At 45.5% G+C, this 21,146-nt stretch overlaps 1 protein-coding gene across 1 annotated transcript in view; it reads left to right on the forward strand.

Annotated features, from left to right (window-relative positions):
• MMP17 (matrix metallopeptidase 17) overlaps nt 1-21,146 on the forward strand; it is a 118,821-nt gene that overhangs the window by 258 nt on the left and 97,417 nt on the right. The gene's annotated exons all lie outside the window — the stretch shown is intronic.

Raw genomic sequence — 21,146 nt, forward strand, 5'->3', positions numbered from 1 at the left:
CGGAGAAGGGCGGGCATATAAAATATAAATAAATAAAATAAATAAAATAAATAAAGTCAACAGATTCTGCTTGGGCTCGAGAACATGAGAGTTTGAAGCTATAACTAAGGGCTATGATGAAGGTTGCCCAAGCGATTGGAACTAATGGAAATGGTCATAACCATCTCTTGAAGGGAACATTTCAATGCCCAAATAAGACCATGTTCCAGAGGAAAGGAACCGTATCAGTGAGGATGCTGATGGAGCACCCAATGTCTTGAGATAGCTAGGCTGGAAAATGTCTTCTGCTAGTTAGTGAACTGGAATACGTCGTTGAGGCATCGGATATATGTGGGCCTCCAGAGACTCCTAGCATTCTTCAGTGTTGACCACTCGTGTCTACTAGAGGTTGTTATTCCAGCAACATCTGGAGGACCGCGTGTTCTCCAATCTTGGAGCAGATAGCACCAAGCTAAATAAATTGAGTTTTATTTTTTTTTTTACTTTTGATCCTTGGGAGAACCCATATAGAACACGGATTATTCCACCGTTCCACTTAATTTAATATGGGTTGGTAGCATTCCCCTAAGGAAAGGACCACTCTTAGTGTTCCCAAGAGGTAACTACTTCTGCAGCTGGTACTTTTATCTGGGAGAAGAATCCACATTGCTATCATTAAGTGAATCTGTTCTAGTGCCGTGCATATACTTTGCCTGCCTCCTCCTCCTCCTCCTCCCTCCTCCTCCTCCTCCTCCTCCTCCTCCTCCCCTCCTCCTCCTCCTCCTGATGTAGACACAGAAAAACTGCTAGTTTGATGCAAATCCAGATGGCTTCGCTTTGCCTGTTATTATTCTGAATCACCCTCTTACTATCTGTCTTCTTCTCCTGAGCCAAATTTTATTCATGGTGGCACGGGGTGTAGGGTACGCTGAAAAGCGATCTGTGTATGTTACTTCATATATATATATTTGAGACTCGTTCATAACTGCTGTTCTTCTCACTGGAGATGCTTGCTCATGGCTGGGTTGATTGCAAAGAGCTGGTGATAATGTTCAAACGTGAACGGTCATTGGCAGCCACTGAAAATGCTGCCTTCTTTCCTTCCTTCATTTTGGTGCTGCCTCGATGCCTGCTTTATTCTTGAAGGTTTGGGAGGTTGAAGGGTTCTTGGTGCTCTCGGAATTTGGTGGTTTCCTTGCAGATGTTCATGACCCCAACTAGGTTAACTTTCATCAGTGCTAGAAGGGAGGAGGAGGAGGAGGAGGAGGAGGGAGGAGGAGGAGGAGGAGGAGGAGGAGGAGGAGGAGGAGGAGAGGACAATGACTGTGGGATCCGTGATGCTCTCTGAGTTTCATCTCTGAGTTTTCACCTCTGAGTTTGCAGATGTTTTCATGACCTTACTTGGTAACATCATCAGTAGGTAATCAGATGTTACCTACTTGGTAACATCACTGATATTACCTAGTTTGGGTAATGAAATGTCTGTAAGAAAAAAGCCAAGCTCAGAGAGCACCAAGGACCCCACAATCCTCCTCCTTTTCCTCCCTTCCTCTCCTCCTCCTCCCCTCCTCCTGCTACTCCTCCTCCTCCTCTCTCTCTACAAACCCCACTCTCTTCCAGCACTGATGATCTTACCTAGCTTGGGTCAGGAAACATCTGCAAAGAAAACCCCCAAGCTCACAGAGCCTCAAGGTCCCCTCGTTTCAACCCTGAGCTACAAATATTCTCCTTTATTTGGGAGGTGAGTTTTGCTGCTAGGGATGAGCCAACCGGTGAACAGAAAAGTCAGATCTTTTTTCCAGAGTCCATCCCTCCATTGTAGTTTTGAAGGCCTTGTAATGGGGGTCTGCCGGGGGTTGTAATTTTTGATCCAAGCCCATTTAAATGGACCCGTGCCCAATCCTCACCTCCAGCTTGCTTCATAACACTCTTGATCCTTTCAACCATGCCGTTTTCTTGGCAAGGTTTTTGGAAGGTCTTTGCCACCGTTCCTAGGGCTTGAGAGAGAAGGATCGGGCCAAAGTCACCCAACAGACTTTATAGTTACGGCAGGGCTAGAACCCATGTGGGATGTGGTGGCTCAGTGGCTAAGACGCTAAGCTTGTCGATCGAAAAGTCGGCAGTTCAGTGGTTCGAATCCCTAGCGCCGCGTAACGGGGTGAGCTCCCATGACTTGTCCCAGCTTCTGCCAACCTAGCAGTTCGAAAGCACGTAAAAAAAATGCAAGTGGAAAAATAGGGACCACCTTTGGTGGGAAGGGAACAGCATTCCGTGCGCCTTTGGCGTTGAGTCATGCCAGCCACAGGACCACAGAGATGTTTTCGGACAGCGCTGACTCTTTGGCTTTGAAAAAGAGATGAGCAGCGCCCCCTAGAGTTGGAACGACTAGCCCATATGTGCGAAGGGAACCTTTATGTTTACCTTTAGAACCCACAATCTCCTGGTTTCTAGTCCAGTGCCTTTCATCACTGCACCAATCTGGTTCCTTGTTTGATGCTTCCAAGTTAGCCTTAAAGCCTTATTAATGAGAAAGTTTCCATCGCTTCCTTTTGCAGCATTTTTGACAGTGGCTTGCCTCCTCCTCCTCCTCCTCCTCCTCCTCCTCCTCCTCCTCCTCCTCCGCCTCCTCCTTCTTCTTCTCCTTCTTCTCCTTCTCCCTTCTTCTTTTTCAGAAGAAAGGCAATTTTAATACCACATCTCTGGAAGGTCTTCAAAACTGGGTCTATCTATCTATCTATCTATCTATCTATCTATCTATCTATCTATCTATCTTCTTTTATATTGATCTATCTATTGGCTAGGTTAACCTGTTACATCAACCAACCACCATAACTGAGTTCACAACTTCTATTAAAGTAAGCACCAAGCAGGCCACCTGAAGGCATAGCCAAAGTACAAGCCAGTATAATTGGTGTTGTATGGAGGCTGACCTCCCCCCCACAGTTCTTAAGAGGGAGGGAGGGAGGGAGGGAGGGAGGGGAGGGAGGGAAGGAAGGAAGGAAGGAAGGAAGGAAGGAAGGAAGGAAGGGCAAGCAGGAAGGAAGGAAAGAAAAAAGAGAGAAAGAAAGAGAGGGAGAGAAAGAAAGAAAAGAGCAGGAAGGAAGGAAAGAAAGAGAGAAAGAAAAAGAAGAGAGAGAAAGGAAGAAAGAGAAGGAAAGAAAGAAGAGAAAGAAGAAGAAGAAAGAGAAAGAAAGAGGAGAGAGAAAGAAAGAGAAAGAAAGAAAAAAGAAAGAAAGAAAGAAAGAAAGAAAGAAAGAAAGAAAGAAAGAAAGAAAGAAAGAAAGAAAGAAAGAAAGGCAAAATAGCTGTTGGATGAAAAGCTCTTTTGGAAATGCTACCTTCTAATTAGCACATTTGAAATTGGGATTATCTTTGTTCTCTTGGAGCTTGGAAGAGGCTGCTGGAGAGCGTTCAGGGAGCTTTTCTGCTCTCCTTGTCTTGCCTACGAAGCAGAGCCAGCTTAGTTTTCAGGTACAGTTTGGCTCGCCTCTGTTTTATTTTATGAAAATGTAAACCTAGCTTCTGCAGCCCCCTAGGGGCTGTTAAAGCCACTTCTGTTGCATGGTATCAAAGCTCTGTGAATTAAAGTGGCAATTCAAGAAGAAGAGGAGCTATAAATGGGTTTCCAACTCTCAGACTTAATCAGGAGGGAGGGAGGGAGGGAGGGAGGGAGGGAAGGAAGGAAGGAAGGAAGGAAGGAAGGAAGGAAGGAAGGAAGGAAGGAAGGAAGAATGGGTAAGGAAAGAAGGAAATGGGGAAGGAAGGAAGGAAGGAAATGGGAAAGGAAGGAAATGGGGAAGGAAGGAGGTAGAGAAGGAAGGAAGGAAGGAAGGAGGGAAGGAAAGGGAGGGAGGGGAATGAGAAGGAAGGAAGGAAGGAGGGAGGGAGGGAGGGAGATGGGGAAGGAAGGAGATGGGGAAGGAAGGAAGGAAGGAAAAGGGGAAGGAAATGGGGAAGGAAGGAGATAGAGGAGGAAGGAAGGAGATAGGGAAGGAAAGAGGGAGAGAAGGGAGGGAGGGGAAGAAGGAAGGAAGGAGATGGGGAAGAAAGGAGATAGGGAAGGAAGGAGGGAGGGGAGGGGAGGAAGGGGGAGGAAGGAAGGAGATGGGGAAGGAAGAAGATAGAGAAGGAAGGAGATAGGGAAGGAAGGAGGAGGGAAGGAAAGGAGGGAGGGATCTATGGAGTGCCTTCCTTCAAATATCTGCTCATTTCTTTAAAGCATTTTGCTCCCTGCAGAGGGCATGTTTGCCTGCGTGCTATTAAACCGCCCCACCAAAACTGGAGCAGTTTACAGAATCTTTCCACCCGATAACTTTTCCCCCTCCGCCTAGGAAATCCGAGCTCTGCAGAATCAGAAAAGGTCATCGATAGATAAAACTCTTGTGGAATGGGATTGGCTGCATGGCAAAAGCAAGTGAGATCAATTTCCTTCTCGGCTCCGATCCTGCAGGATTAAGCGGCTCTCGCTCCTACCAATAAATCTTTCGGATGAATTTTTTTCCTTGGTTTTAAAGGCTTTGTTATGGTGAAGCTAGCAAGAAGGGTTAGTAATTGAGCGAGACGTCCCGGAAAATTATAAAAAGCATCTAGTGATTTGATGGTGGGAAATTGCCGTATAAGGAGTGTGTTCTTTCTCCCGAAGAGAATCTGATCTTGGAATGTGATTTTTGTAAGGCGAATTGGCAACCCGAGGCCCTTGAAATGGATGAACTGAAAAAAAAAAGGAGGGACCTCAGCATCCATAATCCCCCAGCCAGCATACTGGGGGACCTTTATGATAGGAATTCTGCAAGTCCTGCAGTCATCCCCTTTCAAAGTTCATTCATTTCAAAAGCCGCAGATAGTTATTCAAGTTACCTTAAAGTTTACATGGAAGTGTCTTCCAAATATTGTTTGCGTTAGTTTCTTAGCTTCTCTAACCATCATATAAGCAGAATAACAAGCTGCTTATACTAATGTATAAATTATACTAATACTGAGCCGAGGTGGGCGCAGTGGTTAGAGTGCAGTACTGCAGCTACTTCAGCTGACTGCTAGTTCAGCAGATCAGCGGATCAAATCTCACCGGCTCAAGGTTGACTCAGCCTTCCATCCTTCCGAGGTGGGTAAAATGAGGACCCAGATTGTTGGGGGGCAATGTGCTATTTAGTATACTGCCATTTGGTGTAAGCTGCCCAGAGTCCTTGGAGAGTGGGCGGCATAGAAATATGACTAATAAATAAAATAAATAATAAAAAGCCTATAAAACTAGATTCCATTATCCATAAAAGCCTCAGTAAGACCAAACCTAGAATCCTGCATCCAGTTTTGGTCAACCACATTATACAAAAGATGTGGAGACTCTAGAAAGAGTGCAGAGAAGAGCAACCGGGATGATGAGGGGACTGGAGGCTAAAACATACGATGAACGGTTGCAGGAACTGGGCATGGCTGGTCTAGTGAAGGAAGGACCAGGGGAGATATGATAGCATCTTCCAATATTTGAGGGGCTGCCAAGAGAGGAGGGGGTCAAGCTATTTTCCAAAGCACCTGAAGGCCAGACAAGGAATAATGGCTGGAAACTGAACAAGGAGAGATTCAACCTGGAAATAAAGAGAAATTTTCTAACAGAACAATCAATTGATGGAACAGAAGTTGCCTTCTGAAGTTAGGGAGGGGTGTAAACTGTTGGGAAAAAAGCCACAGCGGTGCGTTACAGCTGTACAAATTGTAATTGGAGAAAACAAGCATCTGTGGAAACTTGGAAGGAAGAATGGAATGCAACGTTTAGTGTTGCAAATGTGTGTGACTTGTGCACATCTGCAAATCGGAAACGCTAGTGAATATTTCTTAAAAATGCATTCTGTTTATCCAGGATGAAAGTCAAGCGGCATTGCGGTCATGGATTATGGCCTATCTTCGGTGAAATAATGAAGTAGATGGACCTATGAAAAGGTTTATGTTTGTAACACAGATAATCCTTGATTTACGACCACAGTGGAGTCCCAGGTTTTCTGTGGCTCGGCGAGACGTTTGTTAAGGGAGTTTCGCCCCCATTTTAAGATCTGACTTCCTGCAGTCCAGTGGTGGGTTGCTCCCGGTTCACTACCGGTTCGGTAGTAAAAAATTGTAGTAGTTCCAAGAACCGGTAATAACATTGGCTGGCCACGCCCCCGAACTGGTCCCCAGCCCGGTTGCCGGACGCTTATCCCACCCACCTCATCAGAGGCTTTTTTTTTTAAAAAGCATTTTTTCTACAATCTCTTTGGCCGAAAAAATGCTTTTAAAAGTAAAAAAAAAAAAAAAAAGCCTCTGATGATCCTGCGGCTCAGCTGGGATCGTCAGAGGCTTTTAAAGGCATCTTTTCCCCTACAATCTCTTTGGCTGAAGAGGTTGTAGAAAAAATGCTTTGCGAAGCCTCTGACAGATCCCAGCTGAGCCGCGGGATCATCAGAGGCTTTTTTTTTGTCAGAGGCTTCTCAAAGCATTTTCTACAACCCTCTTCAGCCAAAGAGATTGTAGGGGAAAAGATGCCTTTAAAAGCCTCCGGCGATCCCAGCTGAGTTGCCTGATTGGCAGAGGCTTTTCAAAGCATTGTTTTCTGCAACCTCTTAAGGTTGTAGAAAAAATGCTTTTAAAAGTAAAAAAAAAAAAAGTTGGCCACGCCCACAAAATAAGCCACACCCACAGAACCGGTAGTAAAAAAAATTAGAGCCCACCCCTGCTGCAGTCGTTATGTTGGTAGCATGGTTGTTAAGTGAAATCCGGCTTCCCCATTGACTTGGCTTGTCAGAAGGTGATCCCATGAACACAGCAACGGTCGTAAGTATGAGTCAGTGGCCAAAGCGCCTGAATGTTGATCCCATGATCTTCAGGATGGCGCAATGGACGTGTGAAAAAAAACTGATAAGTCGATGTTTTCAGTGCCTTCGTAAACTTTGAAAGGTCACTATATGAACTGTCGTAAGTCGAGAACTAACCTGTACTGTTTTCTCTCCCGTCCCTGTCCTGCATTCAGGCTTCTGCTGTCGGATCTATAAATCTATAACATCTTTCTAAATGCTTGGTAAAATTGGCATCTTTTCAAATAGATGGAATTTTCAACTGTTGTGTAAATCTGGCTGCCTTCACAGTGTTGTGTTGTGGCACCGGTTCCCACTCCACCAAAATTATACAGAAACATTTTTTTTTAAAGAAAAAAGAAAGCAGAGGAGAAGAATACCTTGAATAATATAGCCATTACGGAGCTGCTGTTTTCTTTTCTTTTCTTTTCTTTTCTTTTCTTTTCATTTCTTTTCTTTTCTTTTCTTTGCCTTGGGATACCATAGAAATCCCTCCAGCTGCTTTAATAAATAATGCTGTTTGCTATCATTGAATATTTCTTCCAACTAAGACGCTCAGGTCTAACTTAAAATACAGCCTGCAATATAAGCCCGAGGTTTTTTGCAGCCAAGATTTAATACAAGAGAAATAAATTGGGCCAGGTTTCTTGGCCAGGAATGGGAGACAACAAATTGCATTTGGAGAGGTCCTTGGGGCTCTCTTGAGCTTGGTTGTTTTCCTACAAACATTTCATTGGCCAAACTAGGCAACATCATCAGTGCTAGGAGGGAGTGAGGTTTGTGGAGAGGAGGAGGAGGAGGAGGAGGAGGAGGAGGAGAGGAGGAGGAGGAGGAGGAGGAGGAGGAGGAGGAGGAGGAGGAGGAGGAGGAGGAGGAGGACTGTGGAGTCCTTGATGATCTCTGAGCTCGGTTATTTTCTTGCAGACATTTCATTACCCAACTAGGTAGCATCATCAGTTCCAGAAGAGAGTGGGGCTTGCTTTAGTATATAAAGAGGGAGCAAATCTCACCCTCCCCACTTTCTGGCCCTGATGATGTTACCTAGTTTGGATAATTAAAGGTCTGCAAGAAAACAACCCGGCTGAATTGGACTTCTCCATTGACGTTACTTGTCAAATGGGTCACAAAAGGCGATCGCGTGACCCCAGGGACGTTGCAACCGTCGTAAGCGTGAATCAGTTGCTAAGCCTCTGAATTTTGATCACGTGATCATTTGGGGATGATGCAAAGCATCTGAACTCTGAAAAACCGTCACACGTAGCTTTTTCCAGTGATTCGGTCACTTCAAACCATCACCAAATGAACTGTTGTAAATCCAGGGCTCCCCATATATAGATTCTTCTGGTTCTGTAGGGAAGTTGGACTAGATGACCTCCAAAGTCCCTTCTGACTTCTGAATCTTTCTAAGATGATCAAAGGCCTGGAGACTAAAACATACGAAGAACGGTTGCAGGAACTGGGTGTCAGCGCTGGCATAGAGAGAGCAGAGGAGACTGAGAGATAAACACTGAAACTTTTGCCTGCTAAATCCCTTTGAAGCCCGGTTGTCGTGGAAATGAGGGGAGGGGGCACATTCCTGGGAAATGACGAGGAAAAGAAGTCTGAAGAATGACTTGGAAGACAGCCAATGAGAAGCAGAGATTTGGGGATCGGAAAGGGAGGGATTGGGAAGCAAAAGGTCAGTCTTGTCCGCGTGGAGTCATGATCCGGTGGCTGAGCTCAATTAAAGAAAGATTTCCTTAAAGATTGGCAGTTTGGAAATTCATTTAATTTTGAGATAGCACCGCAGTCTGACACTGGGCCTGGCTCGTCTAGTGATGAGAAGGACCAGGGGAGACATGATATCAGTCTTCCAATATTTGAGGGGCTGCCATAGAGAGGAGGAAGGGGGTCAACATATTTTCCAAAGCACCCGAAGGCCAGACAAGGAATAATGGATGGAGACTGAACAAGGAGAGATTCAACCTGGAAATTAGGAGACATTTTCTGACAGTGAGAACAGTCAACCGATGGCACAGAAGTTGCCTTCAGGAGTTGTGGGAGCTTCATCCTTGGAGGCTTTCAAGAAGAGACTGGATGGCCATCTGTCAGAAATGGTGTAGGGTCTCCTGCTTGGGTGGGGGGTTGGAGTACATGATCTACAAGGTCCCTTCGAACTCTATTAATCTGAATCTAAACCTCCAAAGTCCCTTCCGACTCCGTTAGAGTTACATTTTCTTCAGTGGATCTTCCATTGGACACTTCTAAACCTCTCCTGGCTAAACTGCTTGCTTTTCCAAGCCCCCCCCCCCTTTTTTTTTAATTGCAAAGTGCCAACTTCCTTCTCAAGATGTCAGCCTCAGCAATCTGTTCTGCTGACTTTAAGTGCCTGGCTCGGCTTTGGCTTCCAGAGTTGGCAAGCGCCAGTGAAAGGCTCCATCCATTCTTCTCTAGGATCCATCAGCGAATTCCAGTTCCCTTCGTCTCAATACGCACCTCCTCCGCCAACACATCTCAGGAGGCTTTTGCAAACCTACGAAACGCCGGTGGCTCAGTGGCTTAAGACGCTGAGCTTGTCGATCGAAAGGTTGGCAGTTCAGTGGTTCAAATCCCTAGCACCACGTAACGGGGGGGAGTTCCCGTGACTTGTCCCTGCTTCTGCCAACCTAGCAGTTTGAAAGCACGTAAAAAAAACAAATGCAAGTAGAAAAATAGGGATCACCTTTGGTGGGAAGGTAAAGACGTTCCGTGCGCCTTTGGCGTTGAGTCATGCCAGCCACAGGACCACGGAGACGCCTTCGGACAGCGCTGGCTCTTCGGCTTTGAAATAGAGATGAGCACCGCCCCCTACAATCAGGAACGACCAGCACATATGTGCGAGGGGAACCTTTACCTTTACCTTTAATGGCTCAACATGGACGGCTGCTTCTCAAAATCAATCTTTGAAGGGTCTACAAGCCAGAGGGTCCTTGCATTCTCTGCTTGGGTGGGGGCGAGAGAACAAGGGATAGTAAAGGACACTTTCTCGTTGGCTGAAAAATATTTGGCAAGCAACGGGACCCAGGCCGTTCGGCTGATAGGACAGATTTGAATGGTCCATTTGGTAGGGTTATTATTTTTTTTGTTAAAACCTTGGGGACATCCAGCAAATAACGACGTGAGGAAGAAAAATGAACAAGATTTCCCCCACCCATCCCTCCTCTCACCTCAAAAAGCCCCTTGGCATGATCTCCAAACTCCGTTGCCAAACATGTTTCTCGTTGCTGTTTTGAGGATAAAAAGAGAGAATGGAGGGGGGGGCAGGGGAGGGGAAAGAAAAAATAATGAGCTGTCATTCAAGCAAAAGCGATTTTTTTTTTTTTTACTTTTGTTCTTTTCATTGAAGCATCTGGCTGGATACCCTTGGATTCCTACTGATAAACACATTTCGTGCTGAAATCAGCAGGGTAGCCGAAGCAGATCCCACTAGAAGTGTAAAGAGCGAATGAGGTGGGAATGATGGTGGAGAAAAAAAATCTTTGGAGAGAGCAAAAAATACTTTTTTTTGGTCCGAGAAATTCTCTCATTCTTTCCAATCATATTAAAAGCAGGCGCGTTTATTTATTTATTTATTTATTTATTTATTTATTTATTTATTTATTTATTTATTTATTTATTTATTTATTTATTCATTCATTCATTCGATTTATATGCCGCCCTTCTCCGGAGACTCAGGGCGGTTTACAATGCGTTAAGCAATAGCCTTCATACTTTTTGTATATACCTGCTTAGTAGGGCTTTCGGCCCCCCCTAAGCAGTGTTCTATTTTATACAAAGTCAGCTTATTGCCCCCACAATCCGGGTCCTCATTTTACCTACCTCGAAAGGATGGAAGGCTGAGTCAACCTTGAGCCTGGTGAGATTTGAACTCGCAGTAATTGCAGGCAGCTGGTGCTACTTAACAGCACTTTAGTCTGCTGTGCCACCAAGGCTCTAGGAGTTCTTTCGGACGTTTCCCTTCCCGTGAGAACAAACACGAGTATAAATTAAGGAAAGAAGGGATGAATTATTGATTGTTGATGGGGTTTTTTTTAAGGGGATCGGCTGGGGTTTCCAGAGCAAAGAATTGAGAGCGATTTGGAGTTTGTAAGTAAAAAAAAAAGAGAGGAAAGGAACCAGGTTAGCCTCCTTTGAGATTCCTTTCTTTCTCAGCACTAGCAAGAGACGGCTCTGGGTTCAACACCTGAGAAGGTTCTCCGGCAAAGCCATTGAGATTTAGATTGACGTCACCACTGATATTTTGCTGTGGAAAATGCAGGTTGGGTCAAACCGGAGAAGAAATGCTGACATTCCCCAGGAAACAAAATCTTTAATAACAGATTAAGAGTGTTGGAAGGGACCTTGGAAGTCACTTCTTATCGTATTCATGTCTCGTGCTAAGACAGGGGTGTCAAACTCAAGGCCTGTGGGCCAGATCCCTCAACTTCCCAAGGCAACTTCTGTTCCACTGGTTGATTGTTCTCACTGTCAGAAAATTCCTCCTTATTTCCAGGTTGAATCTCTCCTTGTTCAGTTTCCATCCATTATTCCTTGTCTGGCCTTCGGGGGCTTTGGAAAATAGCTTGACCCCCTTCCTCCTCTCTGTGGCAGCCCCTCAAATATTGGAAGACTGCTCTCCTGTCTCCCCTGGTCCTTCTCTTCACTAGACTAGCCAGGCCCAGTTCCTGCAACCGTTCATCGTATGTTTTATCCTCCAGTCCCCTCATCATCCTGGTTGCTCTTCTCTGCACTCTTTCTAGAGTCTCAACATCTTTTTTATAGTGTGGTGACCAAAACTGGATGCAGGATTCTAGGTGTGGCCTTACTGAGGCTTTATAGAGTGGTATTAATACCTCCCTTGATTTTGATTGAATCCCTCTGTTAATGCAATTTAGGATTGCGTTGGCTTTTTTGGCTGCCGCCGCAGACTGTTGGCTCATATTTAGCTGGTTATCCATTAAGATGCGAAAATCCCTCTCACAGTTACTGCTATTAAACCTGGTTTCACCAGGTTTATACGTGTGCTTGTGGTTTTTCTTGCCTAAATGTAAGACTTTTCTCTACATTGAATTTCATTTTGTGAGACAGGGCCCAGTGTTCAAGTCTGTCAAGATCCATCTGGAGATGCCGATGGGATTAATTAGCTCTAACGATTAAGTCAAAGATGTAATGATTGGTTAATGTTTACAAAGAGAAGGGGACTAAAGATATACAGATCGTCCTTGACGTACGACCACAATTGAGCCCAGCATTTCTGTTGCTGAGTGAGACATTTTGTTAAGTGAGTTTTTAAGAACTTTCTTGCCACCGTTGTTAAGGGAATCGCTGCCATTGGTAAGTAAGTAACACGGTTGTTAAGTGAATCTGGCTTCCCCGCTGACTTTGCTTGTCACGTGACCCCTGGACACGGCAACTGTCGTAACTATGAGTCAATTGCCAAGCATCTGAATTTTGATATACTACCTGTATATACCTGGAAACGCAAGGTTGGAGGCCACAACTCTGCTAAATTAAAGCGTGTGGTTTCTTGTCCAGCCAGAGGGAAATTAGATAAACAACCATTTCCAATTCTGTGATGCTGGGCCAAATCTATGGTATTGGCTGTTTAAAAAATTGCATTATTAGAATCTCAGGATTTGCCTGAGAAGGAGATTGGAGTAAGCAAGGTTTGAGTTGTAATGGGACTTAGCATTTAGACTTATATACCACTTCACAGTGTTTTATAGCCTTCTCTAAGCGCTTTGCAGAGTCAGCCTCTTGCCCTCAACAATCTGGGTCCTCATTTTACTGACCTTAGAAGGAGGGAAGGCTGAGTCAACCTTGAGCCTGTCAGGATGTTCCTTCCTTCCTCCCTCCCTCCCTCCCTCCCTCCCTCCCAATAGTACTTAGACTTATGTACCACTTCACAGTGTTTTACAGCCTTCTCTAAGCGATTAACAGAGTCAGCCTCTTGCCCCCAACAATCTGGGTCCTCATTTTACTGACCTTAGAAGGAGGGAAGGCTGAGTCAACCTTGAACCGGTCAGGATCGAACTGCTGGCAGTGGGCAGAATTAGCCTGCAATACTGCATTTTAATGACTGTGCCACCACGGCTCCTTCCTTCCTTCCTTCCTTCCTTCCTTCCTTCCTTCCTTCCTTCCTTCCTTCCTTCCTCCCTCCCTCCCTCCCTCCCTCCCTCCCTCCCTCCCTCCCTTTGTAATAGCCCTTAGAATTATATACTGCTTCACAGTGCTTTTACAACCCTCTCTATAAGCAGTTTACAGTGTCAGCATCTTGCCCCCAACAATCTGGGCCCCCATGGAGAGAGATTTAGAAGTATTGCAACATTTCTGCATGAATGATCTTGTGGGACACCAAGCTGTTGTGTTTAGTCCATGCCGAGAATCTTGGGATGCTTTATTGCTGTATCCATCCTAGTCAAGTTTTGGGGAGGTTTTCATTCTGTACAGCCGTTTTGCTTGGATCCATCTGTTAGGTTGAATGGCGATTTAGCCAAATCCTGTTGAATTGACCGCATTGAGTGGATGTCACACATCCTGCTAAGCTTTATTTATTCCTTGCATCTTGCGGCGGCTGGGTTGATCACTGCAGTCGTTAAGCGGATCGCATGGTCATTTAACAGATCCGGCTTTCTCCCTTGGCTTTGCTTGTTGGAAGCTGGTTTGAAAGAGCCTGTTGTGACTCCGACCCCCGAAGCCGACTTATCGGAGGGAGAAGGCTCCGAATATGAAGGAGAGGAGTTGGCCAGGCCTCCCTCTCCAGGACCCGCCTCTCTGGCAATGCCTCAGGTGTCTCCCAAAGGAGAAGAGATTGGCCAGGAGTCAGGTATCTCCTCGCAGTCAGACAATGATGGAGATAAGTCTTGGCTGGATCCACGCCAGCATCGGAGAGACAAGCACACGCAGCAGAAAAGGAGGCGTGCCAGAGATTAAGCTGAGTCACTGGACCACACCCCACAGGGGATAAAAGGGGGTGAGGTGGCCATTCAGACTCTGTGATGGACAAAACTAAACTACTAGCGAGTCACATTGTATCTTTGAAACAACGTTATCTGCCTTGGATTTAATACGGACTGGACTTGACAATTCTTGAACTGTGTGTATCTTGTTTGGGTTTATCTGTCGGAGGAACAACCCCTCCCTTTATGAGTAAAGTTCTTGGCAAGCTGCTACTGGGTTGCTGCCAATCCTCTTATCAAAAGAATTTGTTGTCTGCCAGTTTTATTTAACCCCTGGCTATCTGTTTGTTTGTATGCGTGTGTGAGACGGGGACAGAACAGAGCCCATCTTTCGCTTTTACAATGCAAACCCTGATCTTGTGGAACGGATATTTCTCCAACACTGGAGACTTTGAAGAAGGGGCTTGGACTAGAAGATCTTCAGAAGTTGTGTGTGCCCCATCATTGGAGGTTTCTAAGAACAGATTGGACAGCCCATTTGTCTGGCATGGTACAGGGTCTCCTGCTTGAGCAGAGGGTTGGACTAGAAGGCCTCCAAGGCAAGGGGTGAAATCTAAAATTTGTTACTACCGGTTCTGTGGGCGTGGCTTGGTGTGTGTGGGGGGGTAATGTGACTGGGTGGGCGTGGCCAATGTTTGTTTTTTTTTTACTTTTAAAACCATTTTTTCTACAAATGGTTCTTCCCTCTTTTGGCGAAGAGGTTGTAAAAAAAATGCTTTCAAAAGGCTCTGACGACCCCAGCTGAGTTGCCTGATCGCTAGAGGCATTTAAAAGAAAAAAAAGTCTCTGCCGATCAGGCAACTCAGCTTGGATCGTCAGAGGCATTTAAAAAAAAGGGGGGGGGGGTTTCTTTTAAAAGCCTTTGACGATCCCAGCTGAGCCGCGCGATTATCAGAGGCTTTTTTTTTTACTTTTAAAAGCATTTTTTCTACAAATGGTTCTTTGCTCTTTCGGCAAAGAGGTTGTAAAAAAAATGCTTTCAAAAGGCTCTGACGATCCCAGCTGAGTTGTCTGATCACTAGAGGCATTTAAAAGAAAAAAAAGTCTCTGCCGATCAGGCAACTCAGCTTGGATCGTCAGAGGCATTTAAAAGAAAAAAAAGGGTTTTTTTTCCTTTTAAAAGCCTTTGACGATCCCAGCTGAGCCGCACGATCATCAGAGGCTTTTTTTTTTACTTTTAAAAGCATTTTTTCGGCCGAAGACGTTGTAGAAAAAATGCTTTTAAAAGTATATAAAAAAACAGCCTCTGATGATTGTGCAGCTCAGCTGGGCATGGGGGGTAGGGGGCAGGGATTTTTGCTACCGGTTCTCCAAACCACCCACCTCCATCGCTACCGTATCGGGCGATCCGGTCCGAACCGGGAGCATTTCAGAATAGATCTGGAGTGGACCTTTGAGGTCTTCTAGTCCAGCCCTCTGCTGAAGCAGGAGATCATATACCATTTCAGACAAGCGACTGTCCACGGTTGAACTTGGATTGAAGATGCTTGATGGGCAACATCTATTTTCAGATCAAAAACATATTTCTTGGTCTGAACGGACTCATAAATCTGACCAAAGAAGGGAAAGAAGCAAGCTTTATTTTTTCTCTGATTTGTTGCGCGAGGCTTCCCACACTATTGTGTTCGCTGTGGAAAGCCAGGGCTGATTCAAAACCTTCTTCATCCTTGGATGATAATCTGTTTGACCAGGAAACACAACTCAAAAAGTCCAGGCTCTGTCAAGGGATAATAATAATAATAATAATAATAATAATAATAATAATAATAATAATAATAATTATCATCATCATCATTATTATTATTATTATTATTATTATTATTATTATTATTATTATTATTATTATTTTATTTCTATACCGCCCTTCTCCTGAAGGACTCAGGGCGGTGTACAGCCAATTTAAAAACACAAGACACAACAATGATTAAAATTTAAAATAATTAAATAGATTTGGCCGGTTTAAAACCACAAAAATTTAAAATACCCCAATTTAAAATCATTATGTTGATAGCCCGGCCTGGCGGAACAACAGGGTCTTCAATGCGCAACGAAACACCCGGAGGTCGGAGATCTTACGTATTTCCGGGGGCAGTTCATTCCACAGGGCTGGGGATCCCACAGAGAAGGCCCTCCACCTGGGTGTCGCCGATGGCACCCTGAGGAGACCCTCTCTGTGGGAGCGAACTGGCCGGTGGGAGGCTATTGGTGACAGAAGTCGGTCTCGAAGGTACCCGGGTCCTATGCCATGGAGCACTTTAAAGGTGGTAACCAGCACCTTGAATCGCACTCAGAAGACCACTGGGAGCGAGTGCAGCTCGCGCAGGAGGGGTGTCACACAGGCACAATGAGTTGCGCCCATAACCACCCGCGCAGCCGCATTCTGGACCAGTTGGAGCCTCTGAGTGCTCTTCAAGGGGAGCCCCATGTAGAGAGCATTACAATAGTCCAGCCGGGAGGTGACAAGGGCATGAGTGACGTGCGCAAGGTGTCCCGGTCCAGAAAGGGCTGCAACGGATGGTAGCTTTGGTGGCTACATCTGGATTTTTTTTATTTCCATGTCTTTGTTCCCTTTGAAGCAAATTAGATTACAGAATGAGGGTTTGCCAAGATCATATGAAGTATTAGCAGTGCTTTATAATGCCTTGGTAAAGACCACACTTTGGAATATTGCATCAAATTTCGGTCACTAGGATATAAAAAAAAAGATGTTGAAGACTCTGGAAAGAATGCAGAGAAGAACAGTTGCAAGCATTGGGTATGTCGAGTTTGATGAAAAGAAGGACTAGGGGTGACATGATAGCGGCGTTTCAATATTTTAGGGGCTGCCACCAAGATGAGGGGGTCGCCCATTTCTCCAAAGCACCAGAAGGCAGGACAAGAAACAATGGATGGAAACTAATCAAGGAGAGAAGGAACCTAGAACTAAGGAGAAATTTCCTGACAGTGAGAACAATGAATCAGTGGAACAGAAGTTGCCTTCAGAAGTTGTGGGTGCTCCATCATTGGAGGTTTTTAAGAAGAGATCGGACAGCCATTGGCATGATATAGGGCAGTGATGGCTAACCTTTTTGCCGTTGTGTGCCAAAGCGGGGGGAGTGCAGGGTGGTTGCGCACCAGAGTGCCCACACCCATAATTCAAAGCCTTCCTGCCCCCTGCGCATGCGTCCACTACCCCACCGTCCACTTTTGGCATGTGACAGCAAAAAGGTTACTAGTGGGCCCAGTCGGCCTATTTTTCACCCTCTCCATGCTCCCGAGGTTTTCTTTGGAGCCTGGGGAGGGCGAAAACAGCCTTCCCCACCCTCCTGGAGGCCCTCCAGAGGCTGGAAATGGCCCATTTCCCAACTCCCAGAAGGTCTGTTTATCACCCTCCCCAGGCTCCCGAGGCTTTCTTGGCGCCTGGGGAGGATGAAAACAGTCTTCCCCACCCACCCGGAGGCCCTCCAGATGCTGCAAACAGCCTGTTTCCTGACTTCCGGTGGGCCTGGAAGGCCCAAAAATCAGTTGGCCGGCGCGTGCATGTGTGCTGGAGCTGAGCTATGGCAATGCTCGCATGCCCACAGAGACGGCGCCACGTGGCACCTGTGGCACGCGTGCCATAGGTTCGCCATCATGGATATAGGGTCTCCTGCTTGAGCAGTGGGGTTCAACTAGAAGACCTCCAACTCTGGAACTCCCTTCCAACTCTGTTATTCTATTCTAAGGCCAGTGGAGAGAAATCATTGTGGCTAGGATAACAACAAATTCAACAATAAATCTGTGCCACCTGGCTAAGCCCGTTGCACCTCCATTCTGCCACATCCTAAACCGATGGGACCATTTGCTCTGTGTCATCATTTTTGATGGCAAAGCAAATAGTAGAACCATATAAATATTGTTGGTTAAGGGAGGAGGAGATCTGACTGGAGATTTTTGTGAGGTTTTTTTGTGTGTGTGTGTGATTTGTGTACGTGTGTTTTAAAGAAAGCACTGGAGGTATGCTCTCTTGATGGTGGTCCTTCATTACTACGTCTACTTCATATGCCCCTGCCAGGATCTTTCTTGTTGACTTGGAGACCTGAAATGTCTCCTCTCCAGAAATGTGACTTGTAAGTCCAAATTGTTGGCCAAGGGAATGGTAGGTTCTCCCTATTTTGAGGATCAAAACTTGGATCATTTATCAGCCTAACAGACGTCATATTGTTCAGCGGATCAAATGGAAGCAGATAAACAGGAATCCTGGTCTGTGGTTGATGAAAAGAGACAGATGTCACCCATTGTGCATCTCTGGCCTCTTTCGATGTGAATTTTTGTTATGCATCCAATTGAAACCTGTTCCAGGACAGGTGGCAGCTAGTCTTCCAAGAATCTGATGGTTGAAAAATATTTTAGTTGCTACATCGAGTTGATTCCAATGTCATCCTTCTGTTCCTCTTTGGTCAAACAGCAGCCCCCTTGAGAATTCAGCACCTTGATTGCTTGGACAGCTCCTTGGTCTCCTCAAAACAGGTGGTGCATCCTTCATGGTGGGTATCAGGAACCCGTAGGGCCGTGATGGAGAACCGATGGTGGCACAGAGAGCCATATCTGTGGGCACATAAGCATTGCCCTAGCTCAACTCCAGCATACATGAGTGTGCTGGCCAGCTGATTTTCGGCCTTCCAGGCCCACCAGAAGTCGGGAAACAGGCTGTTTCCGGCCTCTGGAGGGCCTTCAGGGAGGTGGGGAAGGCAGTTTTCGCCCTCCGCAGGCTCCTAGAAAACCTCTGGAGCCTGGGGAGGGCGAAAAATGGGCCTACCGGGCCCACTGTGCCATCGCATGCCAAAAGCGGGGAAAGCACAGAGGGGTCACACGCACATGCGCGAGGGGGATGTTGGCTTAAGTTGCTCGCTTGATGTTTGCCACCCAGGTGACAACAGGTTGGCCATGTGAATTGTCCTAGACCCCTCCAGGACAAAGGAGCATGGCTTCCTAGGCACAGATCGCCAGTTGGCAGGCCATCTTTCTCTATTTCCCTCTTCTGATTCTCCGGGTGAAAAGGAGATTCAGAATCTGCCGGGGAGAGGATTATGGTAAAATGTATCCAGACTTTAGAATAGAATAACAGTGTTTGAAGGGACCTTGGAGGTCTTCTAGCCCAACCCCCTGCTTAGGCAGGAAACCCCACACCACTTCAGACATAACCTCTTCATAAACCTCCCAGTGTTGGACAATTCACAACTTCTGGAGGCAAGATGTTCCACTGATGGATTGTTCTAACTATCAGGAAATTTTTCCTTAGTTCTAGGTTGCTTCTCTTCTTGGTTAGTTTCCACCCTTTGCTTCTTGTTCTACCCTCAGGTGCTTTGGAGAAGAGCTTGACTCCCTCTTCTTTGGGGCAGCCCCTGAGATATTGGAAGACTGCTATCATGTCTCCCCTAATCCTTCTCTTCACTAAACTAGACATACCCAGTTCCTGCAACTGTTCTTCATATGTTTTAGCCTCCAGGCCTTTGATCATCTTAGATAAATTCAGAGTAACAGAGTTGGAAGGGACCTTGTAGGTCATTTAGTCCAACCCCCTGCCCAAGCAGGAGACCCTAGACTATTTCTGACAGATGGCAGTTCAATCTCTTCTTGAAAGCCTCCAGGGACGAAGCTCCCACAACTTCTGAAGGCAACTTCTGTGTTCCATCGCTTGATTACTCTGACTGTCAGAAAATTTCTCCTTAGTTCTAAGTTGCTTCTCTCCTTGATTAGTTTCCACCCTTTGCTTCTTGTCCTGCCCTCAGGTGCTTTGGAAAATAGCTTGACTCCCTCTTCTCTGTGGCAGCCCCTGAGATACTGGAAGACTGCTATCATGTCTTCCCTAGTCCTTCTCTTCATTAAACTAGCCATGCCCAGTTCCTGCAACCGTTCTTCATATGTTTTAGCCTCCCGTCCCCTAATCCTCTTTGTTGCTTTTCTCTGCACTCTTTCTAGAGTCTCCACATCTTTTTTACAGCGTGGCGACCAAAACTGGATGCAGTATTATTACTGAATGGTGATGGTGGCAATCTTAGGATTTCAATGAGCGTCTGGAGTCCCCGCAGCAATTACTCGCAACGTTCCCTAGATAACACAGTGGTGCTCTGGAGCATTTTGCCATTAACGCCGCTGATCATTCAGCCTTCATTGAAATGCCAATAAGGGAATCCCAAGGCAATAGTATCAGCGTTAAGAGGATCGTTGGCAGAGTCCCAAGGATGCAACTCAGGGCGGTGTGGCACAGAAAGAAAAATTTTGTAAGGAGAGTTGGAGAAGGGAACTGTTGATAGAGGCAGAGAGAGAGGAACAATCAGAGCTGAAGAAGCTTCTTTGGACGAGAAGCGAAACATCTTCAGAAGAAAAAACAAGAAAGCCCAGTTGACTCCTCAAAAAGCACCTTTGGGACAAACATGACCTGGAGGACTGAGGATCTTTACAGACTTTTAGCTATGCACTTGGGAATAAACTTTATTTTACTTTATTTTGGATTTATATACCGCCCTACTCCCGAAGGACTCAGGGCGGTGAACAGCCAAAAGATAAAACACACATCAAAGAGCCTGTAGTACAGTGGACTAAAGCACTGTTATTAACATCTGCTGCTTGCAATTACTGCAGGTTCGAATCTCGCCAAGGCTCAAGGTTGACTCAGCCTTCCATCCTTTCAAAGGTAGGTAAAATGAGGACCCAGATTGTGGGGGCAATAAGCTGACTTTGTATAAATATACAAAAGGATGAAGGCTATTGCTTAACGCACTGTAAACCGCCCTGAGTCTCTGGAGAAGGGCGGCATATAAATTAAAGCTAATAATAATAATAATAATAATAATAATAATAATAATAATAATAATAAAAATAATAATAATAATAATAATAATAATAATAATAATAATACAAAATTTAAAAAACAATGTAAAAGCACATTAAATAATTTGGCCCATACAGATTAAAACACCCCTATTATTTTAAAACAAATTTAAAATTAACAATTAAAAGGAAGTTAGGCCAGGCCAGCCTGTTGAAATAAAAAGATCTTGAGGGCACGGCGGAAAGTGCATAAATCTGGGATCCTCCGTATCTCCGGGGGGAGCTCATTCCAGATGGCAGGTGCCCCCACAGAGAAGGCTCTCCCCCTGGGGGCCGCCAGTCGACACCCTTCAAATGAGTGTGTAGGAGTGATTTCCAGAAAAATGGGAAACTACAAGAACCAGGAGCACCACTCATGTGACCCTGAGGACACAGATAAACCTCTAAGTGGCCTCAACGACCCTCTAAAAGGATGCAAATGACCAGCTGTCTGCAAGGAATATCAATCCTTCCATTCCCCACCATCCAAGTCAGAGCTGAAGAAGCTTCTTGGGTGAGAAGCGAAACATCTTCAAGGAAAAACAAAGAAAGTCTGGTT

This window comes from Pituophis catenifer, unplaced genomic scaffold, assembly GCF_029215685.1.
Source record: "Pituophis catenifer annectens isolate HBS135680 unplaced genomic scaffold, rPitCat1.0.hap2 SCAF_10, whole genome shotgun sequence".
In the NCBI taxonomy this organism is placed as follows: domain Eukaryota; kingdom Metazoa; phylum Chordata; class Lepidosauria; order Squamata; family Colubridae; genus Pituophis; species Pituophis catenifer.